This window comes from Excalfactoria chinensis, chromosome 4, assembly GCF_039878825.1.
Source record: "Excalfactoria chinensis isolate bCotChi1 chromosome 4, bCotChi1.hap2, whole genome shotgun sequence".
NCBI lineage: Eukaryota > Metazoa > Chordata > Aves > Galliformes > Phasianidae > Excalfactoria > Excalfactoria chinensis.
The window spans coordinates 52649740-52667749 of record NC_092828.1 but is presented as its reverse complement, the minus strand read 5'-3'; the positions used below and the strand labels follow the sequence as shown (position 1 = coordinate 52667749).

The 18010-nt window shown below is 34.5% G+C and overlaps 1 long non-coding RNA gene across 1 annotated transcript in view; it reads left to right on the top strand.

Annotated features, from left to right (window-relative positions):
• The first annotated feature begins 217 nt into the window (after positions 1 to 217).
• Positions 218 to 18010, top strand: part of LOC140251868 (uncharacterized) — a 28402-nt gene continuing 10609 nt past the window's right edge. Inside the window, exons 1-2 of the long non-coding RNA XR_011903479.1 lie at positions 218 to 284; positions 16366 to 16453. This is a non-coding gene — a long non-coding RNA (uncharacterized lncRNA). The remainder of the gene's footprint in view (positions 285 to 16365; positions 16454 to 18010) is intronic.

The window sequence follows — 18010 nt, the reverse complement described above, 5'->3', positions numbered from 1 at the left end:
GTGTTGGGTATTCATACATTAAAAGAACCTCCTCTCCCTCCTATAAGTTGGAGTGAGACTCTGTATGCGAAACTGGTAATCACAGCCTAAACCTCTGATTAATCAGCTGAGGCAAGTGTTGGGTCAGCTGTGGGAGCACAGGTGGGGGTAATTCAGCTGTGCTCCCAGAAGGGGTGCTTGACTCCACCTCTTCTAGACTTCATTTAAAGGCTGACCACCCCTCTGGTAGCATTTCTTGGAGATTGCCTCAGTGTTTTCCAGCCAGACTGAAGGCTTCTGTACTGGTGAGTTTTTCCTATGGATAACCTTTTGGATATTTATCACCATCTTTATTGTATTTTTACCTTCTTTGTATTATTTTCATCTTACAGACACATTTCTACTTTCACAGCAACAGCTGAAAGCTAGGTATGGTATACATGGGTGTTTAGACTAATAATAGACAGCTTTTCTTGTGCAACCATGTTAATTTATTACAAAAGCAGCTATAAATTAATTAGAACTAAGTTTTTATATATGCTCATAAATGAATTTCCTTATCCTATCTCTTCAAATGTAATTAACTTTTTTGTTATATTAGCCTGTTTGTTTCAGCTGCTCATTTCCACATCTATGTATATTCAGTAAACAAAAATCTTGGACTCAGTAGCTTGCTGAGGCTTTTTTCTTTGGGAATGCTTGGGACTGCTATTTTTCCTCTGATCTGAGGAACAGAAGCCATCCGTGGAGCTGAGAGGAGGAAAACCTCAAACAAATGCATCACACAAATCCCTGAGAAAACAAAACAAACAAACAAAAAAAAAAACTTATTTGAGAAACTGTTCTTTTACCAGTTAAAAGGTAAAAGTTAAAAAGTTTTTAGCCAAAGTCTTCTATCACTGTGGATGCTTTCTAAGAAATCTGAAAGTAAAAGAGTTGTAAGGCCTAGCTATCTTAGCCATCTACCTTTCTATGGCAATTAGCTTTCAATAAAAAAATAAAAAAAATAAATAATAAAAGAGAGAGAGGTGTCTAATAAACCTAAGTCCTCAGAGCTGTTTCTGCCATGTATATCCCCTCTCTTCCCCATTTCATATGGGGATATCTCTTATCTGCAATGTTGCATTGCCCCTCTTCTCCAAGTTTGAACGCTTTAATCATATGCAAGGGCAGGCCTGGAAACTCAGACAGTGATAATAGGTTGTACCTTGGGTCTGACGTAACATGTTTTGCTTAGCTCATACTTCAACAACACGTTGATGTGCATTTAAAACCTTGCAGGAAATTGTCTCCATTTAAAGCTAAGGACTGTGCTGTAAAGCAGACTCAGAAGCAACCTTGGTTCAAAAACTATGCTTTCACTTTTCTTTACAAGTCTCTTTTTTGAACAGATGTCATTTCAGTCTAGCTTTATGAATTGCTGTAGCAGTGTCACTGATTGAATAAGTAGCAAATCTCCAGGAACACATGTAGAATCTATACCCTAACCAATATGGACTGTAAACCCTGACTTTGCCATAGTGCCAGTATGGTACAGGATCATCTTAAATTCTGCTTTCTGAAATAGCTACAGCCTGTTCCACAGTAGAATGAACATGTGGCCACTAGGTCACTCAGAAATGCCATATGGGTATCTAATTTAGTCAGTTGGCTATAGCCTTCTGTCTTCTGCCATAACGAAACACCAGTGCAGACTCTGAAATTCCCAAAACTCAATTGCATGTGTGGCATAACTTCACAGACACTACAGCTTCAGCCAGTCACCAGACTTCAAAAGTCTGAACTCACTTTATGCTGCATCAGTGAATCTATGCTATGTTTGTCAGTGTAAAGTGTTCTGGTGATGAGGTAAATATATCTCTGTGTGGGCTTTTCATATGTATAATTAAAGCATGTAGGAAAACAAGAGCTACAGTTCTTTCCTATTTGGGAGATATACTGATTCCTTATTTTACTTTCTATGGTCATTACAGGCAACTAAGGTAGTGAATTAACTTAAGTATTTATAAAGCAGAAAAATATTCATGGAAATTACTTAAGATACTTTAAATATTTATAGAAATAATGACAATTCCATCTGTCATCCTAAAAATGCTACTGGTGATTGTTCAAGATCTGCAATACACTGTCTGGCACTCTGAGGAAGGCAGAAGAAGAAACCATTTGTTCTTCTCCAGTGTAGAGTAACAAAATTGTTCATACAATTTTACATACATAAGAAGGATGTGTAGTCCTTGGGTAGGCCATGCTTGGAAAGCAATATTTCCTAAGCTTAAGGAACAAAGCCCAACTTTGAACTGGAAAAGAATAAGTCATTGTAACATGTCTTAATTTTGGTAATTCAGATTTGAAATAAATTTACAAGACAGCCTTGGTTAGCCCATTAATGTTCAAAAGACAGATGAATGGCAGCAGAAGCTTTATTTCAATTTCTTGTCTGAAACATTATCCTATGGCATAAAGGTGTGGTCACCAAACTGTTTGGTTTTCACTACTTCTTGTCATATGCTGAGTCAACATCCCCATTATCAGTGATATTGGGTGGAGTGGGACAGACTGGGGATCTCCAAGCAGTTTTTTATGTATCATATAATGAGAGGACTTCACTGGAGATGCCTCAAAGGTTGCCTTTTACAATTTTTTTTTTTTTTCCTAAGCTGTGTGTTACTGAACTGTAAGAACATACTGAAGGACTGGCAGCTGCATCTCTGTGTGAGTTTAGCTTAGCTAATTAATTGTGCTACCTCTTGGTTTTAATTGCAGAAAATGGTATCATTCTTCAGAATATATATTGGGCTATCACTTACACGAGTGTTAAAGATAACTGCAGTCCTCTGAACTCACATTTACCTTCTAATAAAAAGTGTGGTTTCATTGATATATTGATATCAAAGTATATCCTATGTTCTTAAGTATGAAGTATGCAGCCATTATTCTTATGCTGTCTGTACTTTTAGGCAAATTTGGGCAGCCACCTTTTCTCTATGTGATGGCAAATATTTGAAAAGATTATTACACATTATTGTGATATGTAAAAGATTAATACCATGAACATGTGACTTTAATTTAAAATTACACCAGTTCTTTGCTAAACTTGAAGTAAAGCTTTTCTAAAACAAATAAATTATCTGCATGATAAAGTACTCAAAGTCTACCACAGCACTGTGAAGTAGTAAGATCTCCCAGGACAAAATTTCTTCTTTAACTTAGTAGCAAATAATCCTTAGAAATAAGGTCTTGTACTTTATTTGCATTCTAACTCCTGGCAAAAGTTTAACAAATAACTTGAGTCATTAAGTCAAATTCACTGTGTTTAGTAATTCAAGATCTAGCTGCCAAAAATGCTTCCACTTCCTATCATGACAGGCTGATCTTTCCCCCAGGCTTTGTCTAGCTTTTTAGGATCACCTAGAAAACAAGCTGATTAGGATGAATGAAGTAAGTTATAACACTGAAGAGGAAAAAATAGTAAAGTTTGTTTCAGAAATAATGAGCAAAGCTCTCTAAGCTGATGCTCTTTGTCAAGTGGAATTTTCCATCTGGCACTCGTATATACTGTACTACCACCAGCACCTCAATCAATTTTAAATGTACTTGAGAAGTTTTTTAGTTATGTCTTGTTTTTTTTTGTTTCTTTTTACTGTTGAGAGGATATTTTGGGGGAGAGAGAATGATGGGCAATGGGAATAGATAAGGGGGAAGAGTGAGTGTATCCCCCCCTATTTTGGCCTGCTCTCTTGTATTGAACTGGGATGTACTGTTTAACACAGTGTAAGGAAATTTCATCATTGTGACGTACCGAAGACTAGCATTGAGAGTGATTTTTGTTAGATAATCAGTGACAGAAACTACGCAGAAGATGAAGAAATAATATTAAAGAACCCAATTACTGAAATTAAGATAAGTTGGTGTTTGAAAAATATAGTCTTTCCCCATCTAAGTGTAGCATAGAAGTGGAATTGCAGTCAGTGTTAATGTACAATTTTTTCAGCATCTATTAGTAATGTTGGACTTGTAATTTTCTGATATTACAGTTCAGTACAGTGCTTGGTTCTACATTGTCAGTTTTAATCTCAGATGACTAAGCATTTTTCAAAGCATGTTCTTAATAGAGATCATAGAGATTGCATAAAAATGGATTGCTGTATTGAGAGGAAAATATGTTGTATTTGCCCTCATTCTTTGCTGTTTGAAATATTTGTTGCCAATAATTTGGCTGAAAGTCACTTATTGAAAGTTATTTCTTCACAACTGGCAGGAAAAAAAATAAAAACAAAGAAGAAAAAAAAAAAAAACAGGAAAGAAATATGTGCTTCTTTCTTGATTTGCAAGGACATCTGCAGAATTTGAGACAAGAGAATTAAGAAAGTGAGTGGATGGTCCCAAGGGCAAAGTACTAGGCCTTTTCATCCCATGCTGGACTTGCAGAAACAAAGGTGGATACTTTAAGATGTCAAAAATATGAGGTGTTTTTAAAGGTTGAAACTTTTGAACCTTCACCAGCCTATTAGTCTTGTTGACAAGCTTTTTTTTTTTTTTAAATGTTCATCAGGAGTGTTTGCGTTTTCTTTCACCTTCCTGGATACTGATAAACCCCACAAAATATTTTCTGCTCAGTGTAGTACACACATGATTATTGTGACAATGTCAGACTACACTGCAAGACAAGTGGTCAAATCATGCTTATGACTTTAAAGAGTCAATTATTACCAGAAATTTGTAACCTATTTTGTGCATCTTAAAGCACAGAATGAGTTAACCCTTGGTAAGTTACAAACTAAATGTTTTGAGCTATGGTGGTGTAGCCTGATTTAGTGGTTGTCAACCTTACCAACAGCAGAAGAGTCAGAGCTTGATGGTTTTTAAGGTCCTTTCCAATCTCACCCATTCAGTGATATGTACTGGGTGACCGTTCCTTTTGTCATTCTTGTAAAGTCCATCTGGGTGTATTATACCCCTCCAAGGACCAATTAAAAGATAAAAATAAAAATAAAGCACAGAAATAAATAGCTTTCCTTTCCACTTAGGTTGGAAAGCTATGTGCAGGTAAAGGATACATCTTCAAAGTGTCAAATGCTTCTTAGGCAAACTTGAAATCTGGGGTTGATGAAAGGGAAACCAAGACAACTACACCTAATGTGGTTTTGATTAAGACATTTCATGTACTGAGAGATGTTACAAGCTCAATGCAATCTAATCTTTTAGATACTTGTGAGGAGAGATGCTTTTCCTGTATTATTTCATTATGAATTTTTCTAGCAATTACAACCTATACAATGTCTGATGCTTGGATGTGCCTGTATTAACATTATCACTACTTGACTCCATTCCTTGTGGATTTATGGTATTCCAGAGAGTAGATCAGGTATGTGATTTGATTATTTAAAATAATCTTACAAAAGCAGCAAGTCAAAACTAGTTCTAATCAGTTTAACAAGGTCTTATTTTCGACTTGAGTGACCAAAACTCTGCATGTCAATTTTAACACTTTGAATTCCATCAGCTATGTGATACAGTATGTAAATATACAGCGCTTAAATAAGAGCTAAGTTACTGCCCTTCACTGTTTGAGTTAGATTAATACAATTCCTGTAGTTTGTCTTAAAATCAAATCTAGTTTTCTTCTGCTGTTTGAGCAAAGCTGCAGCTGAATGTATGTTCATTAAAATTCAGTATAACAAAGATTTGCTAGAAAACCATCTATATACTAAGCTTTAATGGGTTTAGAGGCAGTCTTCCAGTAAAGTATTAGTCCCTACATATAGACACATTTTGAAACAAACAACAAAAAAGGATCTCAAATGAACAAAGCAATGAAAGAAAAATGAGTTCAGTGGTAAAAAACTTATTATTGCATTTAGCTCTTCAGTTGACAAATGTCTGTACTTTTAACTACATCTTGTATATTAGCAACTCTTAATTATTAAATGATTATTATAAAAATATTTAACAATATTATGACGCGCTTGTTTACTGTTTTGGATGCTAATGTATTTTGATCACAGATCACTGCTAGTGTGTTGGGTTTTTGTTTTTTAGTGTTTTTCCTCTTGTTCCTGCAAATCACAATTACTTGATTCTAATACATTAATTATGGTTTATTTTTTTCAGTACGTAGCCTTCCAGTACTTCAGAAAAAATAAGTGCATTTTTCCTTAACATTTTGTATGGTTGATTATTTTGCAAACAAACAAATATATATATATATATAAACAAAAGCCATTTTTAAATCTTAGTTCTGCTATTAACCTCATTCAGTTCAAAGACTACTTTTTAGTTCCCTTTTATTTTCCCTGACTTTACCAGAAATTAGCTTTCCCTTCTAATTGCTTTTAAGCACTGCTACAATGGTAAATTTAAAATGTATTATAGATCTTTGTCACTTCTGTCTACCTGTTCCCATATGAAGTAATGAAATGTTCCTATTGCAAAGTCAGCAGAGTTTGCTTACCGATTTCCCATCAGACTCAATACGTGCAGAAGGCAGGACTCGTTTGCACAAACACAGCAGAATGCTGAACACCTGTTTGAAGTGATTACCCATGACCAGTGTTTTATTCCACTGGCAGTAATACATGAGTTTTACCTCTGATAGTTATGGTTCCCAGTGGACATGTGCTCCCACCTCTGCTACTTGTTAAGGAAAATAACTGTTCTTCACCTGTTAATGAAGTTATGCTTCCTTTGGGGCAGATTTTTTTTGTTGCTTTGACTTTTCAGTAGAGAGCAGCGAGGCCTTAAATTGGTCTCAGTCAATTTGCCATTGTCACAATTTAAGTCAAGTTTTAGCTGCACTCAGTAATTCCTATGAACTTTAATCTCAGGCTACGTTCCTGCATTTCTCTGTTGGGCAGACTGGCGATGCTGGCTTTCACCTGTAGGTTCTTCTGGTCCCTGAAGGCTTCCCTGTAGGAGTGTATTGTAAGGGAAGTCTTGCCTATTGAGCTAAAAACATATGACAAGGGCTTACAATTCAACTGACCATCAGTATTGGTTTCAATCTTTCCCCTAATAACTCAAAGAGCAGTAGAATATTTCAAGAGCATTTCAGCATATTTCAGATTTCTTATACTTAAGAGGAATCTATGGAACTAAAAAAATGACTGTTAATTTATATATGAATTATCATCACTTATGTTTATGTATGTGATGAGTTATTTGATCCATTTCCTTTTCTACTGATGAATCAAAATTCTAAGCCTGTCTCTTGTAAAATACTTCCATTATATCTAGAGTGAAGGGCATGAGTTTGTGGGTTGTTTGCTTTTGTTCTCCAGACAGGGTTGCCAACAATTTTAAATAGGTACAGATTGGGATTAGACTGATTAATAGATAACAGGTCCTTCTCAACTACAAGACCATGCTTTTAAAGACACCAAATCAATTAATTCTATCAGCGAGGCACTTTCTGCATAAAAGTTAAGCAAATACTCATTCTGACTACTGTTTCCTGTGAATCAACTGCTGGCTATTGTCAAGGACAATACACGTATACATTTTTTAACTGATTTGCATCTAATGTTGTTATGTGTGATCTAAGAGTCAAGGCTGTAGCTCTTCCTTCCCACTTATCTGGGACATCACACCTCCCACCCTCCACTCTAACAAACACCTTGAACAGTGTTGATCTTTGGAAAAGTATTTAGACTTCACGTTCCTTGATGGGATCTGAAAAAACTAACGAAACTTCATATTTTCTTATTTAACAAAAACTTATTTCACAGACACATGTTCAATTACTCAATTATCACTGATAAAGAATGCCTGAATTAGATGTGTTCTTGAACCTTTTGAGCAGGCTCCATGAAGTGCAGACAGTAGGAAACAGACCTGAAAATAATCCAGTGTTGTGTTGGTGACTAGATTATTTATGAATTGAACCTAGTTGGAGAGGAATTCATAGACCCATAAAGCTTGCTTGATATTTAGAGTGTTGCTAAACAAGCAGTAGACTTAAGGTGATGGTGCAAGACTTGTTTGAAAGGAATTCAAAGCATTATTGTCAAAACGGGCAAAAAAGAGAACGTTCAATCTTCTAGCTTCTGACCAAACTAATAAACCTAAACTTTGAACTGACAGTGTCAGAACTACTCAATACTTCCTTTCTTTCTGCAGTCTTTCTGCAGTCTTTCTGAAACTTGTCTTTTAGTTAGTTTTACTTAAGTAACTTCACAGGAATTTAGACTACATATTGGATTATAAAATCTGTGGAGCAAAATGTGACAACAAACTAAAGACAAAAAAAATGAAGTAGGGAAGCTGGGAATGTGAATGAATTCTGACATGAAATGAAAATAAAAAGTTGTTGAAAATTATTTTGACTAAGCTCAAGTGATAGTTGGAGTAATTCAGGCAACATGAATGAAAATAATCAAGTTTAAAAGCATGTTCTGGAGCCCTGACTGGATCTGTTTAATGAGCTGAAATTGTTGAAGTCTCACAATGAGATTGTGACAGGTATGAAGGGAATTCATGGGATTGTGCACAAATGAGCAACTTAAAATATAAAATGTCCAGCATGGGTTATAAATAACCCTGAACCTCAAAGCACAAGGTTTGAGGTAATGTTCAATCTAAGATAAAATAACACAAGAAGACTAGAGAATGAATACTTCTGTACTAGAATGATGAAAAAACAACTTGTAATTGTTTAAGTGAAATGTATCAGGAGAATAAATGCACAACTACGACAAGCAGTCTACTACATCCCTGCATCTGCATGTCAAGAAAATAAATTCCTGTTTAAAGGAATTCAGTTCTAATAAAAGCTCATAACACCTCTTGGTGTCATAATTGCACATATATAATAGATATTATAAGCATTTGAGAGTTTTTAATAAATACGTGTCATTGACTAGAAGCCTTCAAAATCAGACAAGTACATTTTACAAGTGATTAATTTCTTGGTTACCTGTATTTTTCAATTGTATTTAATATAGGTTTATGGAGACAAAAGCTAGCAGTTGACAGAGGGCAGAGAAAGCTTATGTTCAACCACGGTGAAAGAAATAAGCCCTAGGGAGCTTCTTTGTGTAATGATACAGATGACAAATCTCATGAAGTGTGATCTGATCAGCATAGAAAAAGATACCCAGCTACTTATTGGAACTTCTGTTGTGATTTTATGGAAAACAATGACTTCGAATTTAATTTTGGAGAAGAGACTAAGAAATGCATGAAATTAAGGGAGGATGTATTCAATTAGTAACTTATGAACATGTAGTTGTGGGAGAAACTGAAGGTCACCCTTTTAACAGACAGAAAAAAAACCAAAAACTCACCCAAGTTCCAACATGCAAATTGAGCATAAAGTTAACCATCTGGGAAATCAGATGCATTTTGATGGCAATGCAAAGGAATGTGGAGAGCAAACTGTTTTTTTTATAAACTCCCATGCCTCCAGGGTTTATTTTATTTGGTCTCTGGTGAGAATAAAGGCTCCAAGCCAGTCCCTGGAAGAGGTAAACATCTTCCTGACTTAAATCAATGCTCTGTACTTCAGACAGTGATTTGAGTCTAATATTAAAGTGACTTCCCTAGAAGAGTATTGTTCCAGGGACATCAAGGAGTTATTGTACAGATACAGGGTCAGCCCCTAAGCAAAATAATCATAATTAGAATACAGTTTTTAAACAGTTCCTTACTAGCAGAAACAGATATTGTTACATGGCTTTTAGTGTAAAGTTAAATGTAAACTAATTATTAACAGAAAAAGATAATTTTCACCTACAGAAAATTATTAGTGTGTCAAGTTCAGGAGCTTAAGGAAAACCTCTGATTAAGTGTGGCATATCTTCAGTTGTCTGCAGTATCCTCTGAGGACTAAAATATTAGAGCTATGATCTGTCATCATACATGTTGATATGTTATTATCAACTTGAACTTTTCATGCAATGAGAGGAAATCTTAGAAGAAGGGATCCAGCAGAGTGTTCCTTTCACAGTTCCAAAAAGCTGTGCTGGCAAAACCAATGCTGTTTAATCTGAGATAAAGCTCAATTTGACACAAACATGAAATTCATGAGAGAAGGTCAGGCAAAAGATAAATTATATTTGTTCTATTAAAAATGCCTGTAAATAATTTAAGTCCAGAACAGCTATAAATTATGTGTAAGTGCCCACATCTTCTTTTTCAAAAGGTCTATAAACATTAAACCTACTCACCTCTGACTCTTATTTTGAACAAAACAATAACAGAAAAATAAGGTACTTCAGCTATTTATATTAACACTTTGCTCCTAGTTGTAGCAGACTGCTTCTTTCGTGTACCTAGTGCTACTATAGGCAATATATTTTTATGAATTTATTTATAGGAACATCTTTAATGCTATACCTGGGGATTCTTCTCATATGATAAGATGGTGAAAAAGTAGCAATGGAAATATATAATATCCTTATTACATCTGAATTCACACTGGCATGTCCTTTTCTATCCAAATATTCAAGTAGGATTGCTTCATGGAAGAGAATTTGTCATCTGTTCTTGGACATTTACTTGGCTTATGCAAACTAAGTCAGGAAAGTATACCAGTATAAATTATACTTCTTAATAACTCTACGATTGTTTTTCCAGACAAATGTTCTTAGAGGTCTGTTTACAACTGATGTGCTTTCTTTTGCATATGTATTCCAACCGGAGGCCAGGAAAAGGTGTTTTTCACAGGGAAGTTTTCTGTGAAATTTAGTGCTTCATCTGCTCCAGGTAATACAAATCTATCCTTACAATGCATGCATTAGATGGTTCTCAGTCTCCTTGTAATACACATTGTATTTTATAAAGCTTAGTTTTGTAGTTCTTATTCATATAGAAACAAGAACTTCTGCCATTCCTCTCCCAAAGAACTGTTGTCTCTGTGAAGATTAAAAAGTGTTCGTCAAGACAAGATAACTGGCCTGCCAGTTTAAGGAATCTCCCCAGAGGAGATAAAGAACCTTTCCTACGTTGCCTTTTTTCCAGAGTACTACTTCCAGTTGTTAATTTGTTCTGGTAAGAGCAGAGAAAGCTGTCACCATAAAAGACTTTGCCAAATGTCTATGTCTAAAAATGCTAGTAGTACATAGATGGTTTTGATTCTACCTTAGGTCATGTGAGAATTAGCCAAACCACAGTAATGCAGTCGGTGACTATTGTTCTGTCAAGTACCTTAGATGTCTTTCACTAGCAACAGGTGTTGGGGATTCTCACTCTTGTGGAAATTACTTGTAAGACTTTAAAATTGGAAAGACAGATTTACAGCCTTTACTGCTGTGCTTTTAGCACGCTCACAGCATAACTCATACTAATATCCACAATATTTATTAGAGCACACAAAAGACGTAGTGTGTGGTAATGTCATGGTATTCTCTCTAGTCAACTCACTGTAGAAACATGCTGTCATGCACAGCTAACAAACATTATTGTGACAGTCAACCACAACTGAATTCCATAAAATGTGTCCATTTAGACATTCTTAGGCTATTTGAGTGCTAGTTGTTGTTAAACGCATATCAGACTAGAGTTAGCTTAGTATAAACTGTGATTTCAATGAAATTTCAAAAATCAACATGGTGATCCTTCTTACATATTACTATAAAGTATTACTGTATAGATAGGCACTATGTTCAGCAGAGTCATTTAACTCTAAATTAAACTGTATACTCAGGGTTAGTTATCACTTTGAAGACAGAACAGGGAGATTTGTTAATCAGGCAGACAAGTATGTGAGATGACATCTGTTTAAAAAAGGGGCATTCACACTTCCAGTACAACGAGACAATTCCAGTTTTCATCAGGCAATATGAAATACACTTACAGATTAAAATCCTCAGATAAGGAGGAGTGACACATAACAAGTCTATTTATAGCCCTGGAGACATTCAGGAAGCTGTGAACCAGGATGTGATAGGTAGTAGATTACTGTAATGATAACTATCCAAGAAGTACTCTTTCTCAGAAAAGCAGAAATCCCAAGGGAACAAGTATCAGGAAAGCATCAGATGACTAAAGGGAGGAGAAGCCCCCAGACTTAATCCTGAGAGATCACTGAATAAAGCTCAGTGCTACCAAAAAGGAATAATCTGAATATTTAACACTGTATTCCAAAGTAGAAGGTCCCAAACAATTTATAGCATTGGCTTTGGCTGACATATATCTTAATCAGTCAATTCTGTTCAATAAACCTGCTGAAAAGACAAACTAGTTGTCTTTTTCTGAATCACTTCTTGTTTAAACACATTCAGTTTATTTAAAAAGTACTGGACTTGGATTGTGAATGGAAGGAGAAAACAGTGGAATGGATTTTTTTGTTGCTGTTAACAGTATCAAGCCCTTTACTTGGCACACGTTTGGATTAAGCAGTTGATAGAATTTTATTTCATGGTTACAGAGCTGATTATAATGTCTGCCTTCTCTTCCAGCATGTTTAATCCTGGAAAGAGAAGAGCAAAGGGAAAGGGACATCAAAAGATCAGTTTTGGTAGCACTGCATTAATTCTTTACCTGCAACATAGGTCCTTAATAAAAGCTGTTCTGTGGGGGGAAGAAACATGTCACATGAGGAGGCAGATCCTTGTCATTAATAAATAATTCTGTTCTCTATATCCACTTGCTGTCATAATGGATGCATATGTTTTTCTAATTTACAATATGCATTTAAAGAAAATAATCTATTTAAAAACTCAGATCTCTTTTCTATAAATTTCAGATGAAACTGCACCTTTCAGAAAGTTTTGCACAGAAGGTAGAAACTAATAATTGGAAAGTTGAACTTTAAAATGTTGATTTTGCTTACACGTAATCTTATGTTGTAATCTAAGTCATTGCATTTGGAAACCTAAAATTCTAGAATTTCAGGGTGTTTTTTTAAGTGAGAATTTGTAGATATACATTGATCATATAACAGGAAAGTGTAGATATAGCAAATTTCTCTGCACAGAGTCCTAACTCTTGATTTACAATAGAAGAGTGTGTGTTAAGGGGGAATGAATAGGACAGATGGAGAAATAGGAGCAAAAGAGATCATACACAACTTAAGAGTGAGGAATTGTAATGCCTTAGTAGCAACTATTACATAGGTCACTCTGTAGACAATATTTCCTATTTTCTTTTATGGAAATTAAAAACAACTACAAAGAGCACGACAACACAATTTGATGAAGCACATTTTCAGCTACAGAATACTAATTGTAGTTAAGTAATACTAAAAGATTAACATTTATCAAAGTAAAGAAGGTAAAATTTTCACAGTTTACCTCTATTTATTTAGGTTCAGATTTCAGTCTAGATACTTTGTCCATATTTCTTTTCCCTTCAAACTGACTTTGATTGTTCCTCAGCACACATAAATGCCAGTATCATGCACAGAAATTCCATGCTTGGGTTTTCATTATTTTTCTTATTTACAGCTGATGTTTGAAGGAGAACCAATATTAATCACAGTCTGAATGTCACCCTGCTATAAGTCATCTTTAATCTCATCAGCTTTTCCTCCCACAGCAGTGACATCATTTAGAGATATGTCACTGATGAAGGATATAATCGTGTATTTGTATATATTTTATTGTGGCACAAGATTTGTAAAAACAGAAAGCTCATATATGATCACATTGTTTTCATTTGGAATGTAGCTGCATTTGTATCTTCCCATATGAGATTAGGTTCTGTTCAGGATCCCATTTGTACTTGTCATAAGATCAAGAATTTTCTTTTAAGAAATAATATTTAGCTCTCATTCTAATTTTACTTACCCCTTTATTTTCATTTTCCCTCTCCATGAGTTCACAAGGATGGTCTTTGGTAGTAGCTCAGTGCTAGTTTCCTTGATTTCTTGCACAAAAATTGTTGCATACTTCTGCACTTTTGCATTCCAAACGTTTTGTATTATTACATCTTGCTCAGCAAGATTTAAATGCAGATTATAAAAAAATAACCTCAGTTCACATCGGTCACTTGTTTCTGTGAGGAATCTTATGTAATTCTCATGTTCATGGCCTTCTCAACACATTTTCCTCTCTGCACTGTTTTTAAATCTCCATTTAGTCACCTCAATCAGCCTGCTACTATTCTCATTCACATTCTGATCAAACTCTATTAGAATTTTACTATTTCTTCCTAATCAGAGCAACAGATATACAGAATACTGAAATCCACTGTAGATTTTGCAGTTACTGTAGTAGCATTTTGTTTCTAGTACTGAGTATTGACAGTTTTATACACACACACACACACACACACATATATATATATATATATATAAAATCAATAAATAATAATATATTAAAAAGAAAAAAAAGCTGAAAGAACTCAAAGTGAAAAATAAGGAAACAATGTTTGGAGGGACTGAAGGTTCCTAGTTTTGTGGTTTTGAAGGTACAATCTGAGACAAATTAATTTCAGAAATCTCAGGGGATTTAGAGTAACCACTTGATATATTTTGTCTTTTGTGTTGCTGAATTTTGTTGCTTGTAATGAGTATTCTGAAGGGATGCTATTACTTCTGTAAGCAGTTTAATAGTGCTGTTTGTGTTTGGTTTTCTGGGCATGAAAAATACTATTTATCTAATAGTTGTTCTATATTCAATCTATAAGAGGATTTCCCTGTTTGCAAGGCTGGGACAGATTTTCACTAGATAACTGATTAACAAGTTCAGTTTACAATATTTCAAAAGAAACATTTATTACTGTATGTTTTGACACGTTCTGCACAGTCTTTACTGTTACAGTTTGCTTAACTAAAAGTAACTTGAAATAATTATAAATGTGATTAATTATTTCTAGAATTATCAGTGAAGCTTTAGAAAATATGTTCAAATGAAGGACTAAATGTTCGCAGATAGATGTGGAAATAGATAAATAAACCTTATCATACTCTTTGTGAAAAGAAAGAACAGAATGGAGACTAAGAAAATGTGTACAGTAGAACATGGTACTGCTGTGTTCTTAAGAAGATTCTGTAATCAAAAGTAGTTTTACTGGACTGATGCACAAACTCACCTCAAACATGCACACAATTGAAAACAAACCTTTAAATAATGTCATCCTCATACTGCGCATATAAATTGCACATTAATTCATCAAAAACTCATTAGAAAGGTCTTGGAAAGGATGTTGACCTGCTTCAAAATTACAGTGATGTAAATGGAATTGGAGCTGTCACTGCTTTTGACATACACTCCTGAGTTTATGGTTAAATGACCACAAAGTGATACCATATGCATTGAAATATCCAGGTTTCATAACTGCTAAATGAACTATGGGTGTAGGGAAGTAAATAATACATTGTGTGAATGAAGCTGGATTATGTTAAAACAGGATTTATCACAGAGTTGATAAATGAAATAATTTTGTTTGCATACACATATGGATTTAACAATTGCACATAAAACTAAATGGCACTCTTGCAGACAAAGCATACAAGATGCAAAAATTCCTCTATTCTCTTTATTCTCTTTGCTGCTTTCCAAAATAACCTTTTTTTTTTTTTCTTTTTTTTTTTTTTTTTTTTTTTTCTTTTTTCTCCCTTGATTTATAATCAACTTGCTCTTTTATAAGATGGAAATCTAGAGCATTCTCTATAACTGGCAGATTTCACAAACTTTTTCTTATACATTTGTAACCTCTTCACCACCTTCTGCAAGTCCTAGGAACTGATCCTAGTTTCCATGTCACTACAGCAGATGTGGCTGTTTTTCATAGAATTTCTGTTTCTCCTCTGTCCTGGACCAAGACAAATGAGTTGATAGTTAAGGAGTTTGCAGAAGAAGAGCTGTCTAGATTTCAGGGCCTGTTTCTAGAGGTCACACTTCTAACAAAATAAGGATAGGGAACAAAATCTAAAACTTACAATAATACTCCAGAAGTTTAGCAAGTGTCATATGAATGGCATATCAAAAGTAGATAACACTTAATATACACTGACAGGATGCCACTTCATTAGGTGCTTCTGTAGATAGCACCATCTTAATCTTTCTTAGGTGTATCTTAACACCTAAAAAAGGACCAAATATGGCTTTTAAAAGATGTTTATCCAGGCTGAATCTGACAATTGCAGTTATGTATTTTATTCAATTCTGCTTTGAATATCCCGTTGTTGATTCGATATAGTATCATTAAAATTATTTGGAGTATTATACTCACGTTATTAATCTAGAGATACACTTCTATCAGTTACTATACAGAATACTGCATACAAGGTAACTTTAAAGTAAAACATTGCAAGTACTTTGTCTCATAGTATTTGTGTAAGATATAGAAAGTCAATTTAACTGAACTGTACCAAGAATTCTTTCAATAAATTCAGTACGTAATTCAATGAATAATGTATTGCTGAAGGTGTTTCTAGATATGGAAAATCAGCTAATTTTATTCTCTGTCACTTATTTTTGAAAAAGTGTTTGATGTTTTTTACAGAAGAGCAGAATGCCCAGCGGTTGTCTGATGAGAATATGCTAGGACTAAATAAGCTCCAGCTGCCTGATTGTTTTAGCCTGAATGAAAGGTGAGTTCTTTTAACTATCATGCATTAGTCCACATTTCATATCTGTACATGCAGATTTAATATACACAATCATTTTTATTAATAAATATTAATACATTTTCTGATATTATTGAGCTAGATTCAGTATCTTTTCACAGAAATTGATACTTACATAGTAAAACTAACCTGCCATTTTATAGTACATAAAGATTTTTCTTAAGGAAAAAATAAAAAAATAATAATAATAAAAAAATGACACAAGCTTATCACCTAGTAGTGATACTTTCCAAGAACAAATGCTTATTGCTGTCTGAAATTCTAGACCTGAGGCCAAAGTAGCCTGCTTTTCACATAATGGAAACATAGCTTTTAATGTAAAATCTTTAATTTTCTAAGTTTCACTCTCAAATATCTTTTTGGAGGAGCATATGGTAGCTGCTGAGTCATGGCTTGAACCACTGATTGAAAACCTGGTGATAAAATCCAGTCAGCCTTGGGAACACAGGTGAAGGTAATTCACCTCTCTGACTGGAATGGCGTGGAGCCTGGCTCCACCTCTTTTAGACCTCATTTAAGGTCTGACTGTGACCATGGAATGTTTTTTGTTTGGGAATTCATTCCTTGAGGAGTTTTCTTGTGAGTATAGGTCTCTGGAGAGGGTGAGCACCTTTACGTTTGTACTTGTCCCCTTGCTAATGTGCTCCTGTATTGCTCTTCCACGGTGTTGACCTCTCTGATTGTTGCAAAGAGTAATGTAATTTATGTAAGATTGTTGTAAACCTGAAATGCAAAGAACAGAACTGCATTTAAGGAAATGAAAAAAAATATTTGGGAAATAATAAGGAAATTAAACTAAGATGATTTATTACAAATATTTGAGTTTTCCTTGTTTTTTTTTTTTTTTGTTTGTTTGTTTTTTGTTTTTTTTTTTTTTGGTTTTGTTTTTATTTCCTGAAAGAAATGCTCAGTTGAATAGAACTGGTTTTGTTGTGTTTTTGTTCTGTTTTGTTGGTTTTTTTTAATGAATTATTTTGAATTGATTTAATCTGTATACCTGTCAGTCAAAAGGAAAAGGCATCTTAAGGGAACTTAAATGATAAACAGCATGCTGTTGATTCAGTTTAAATAGGATGATCGTATATAGGGGTGGTTTAGAGTTCTTCATTCTATTGAAATTAAAAGGTTCTGCCTAATGAACAGGAGCCTCATTATCTGGTGTATACCTAATAGGGAAGAATACTTCACAGAATAAGTTTTTTTGCTTTCTAGCATGACACGATTTGAGAACTACGTTCAAATCAGTAAATAAATATCAGTGTTTTACAGGCTGGCTTGGCCTGGTTTCTTGACTTAATGGGGTTGGAGGACCAATGAACCCACAACCTGGGCATGAGGTAAAAGGGGAGGGGTAGGGAGATAGTCCTAGAAGCAAAACAACAGCAACAATCTGAGGAGGAAAGCTAATTTACTAGAAAACATACCAGAATACAAGATAACAATATAACTGAAATTGAAGCTCATAAATGAAATAAAATGAGAGAGAGGGAGAGTGTTCAAAAACGGAAGGCCTTACTGTCA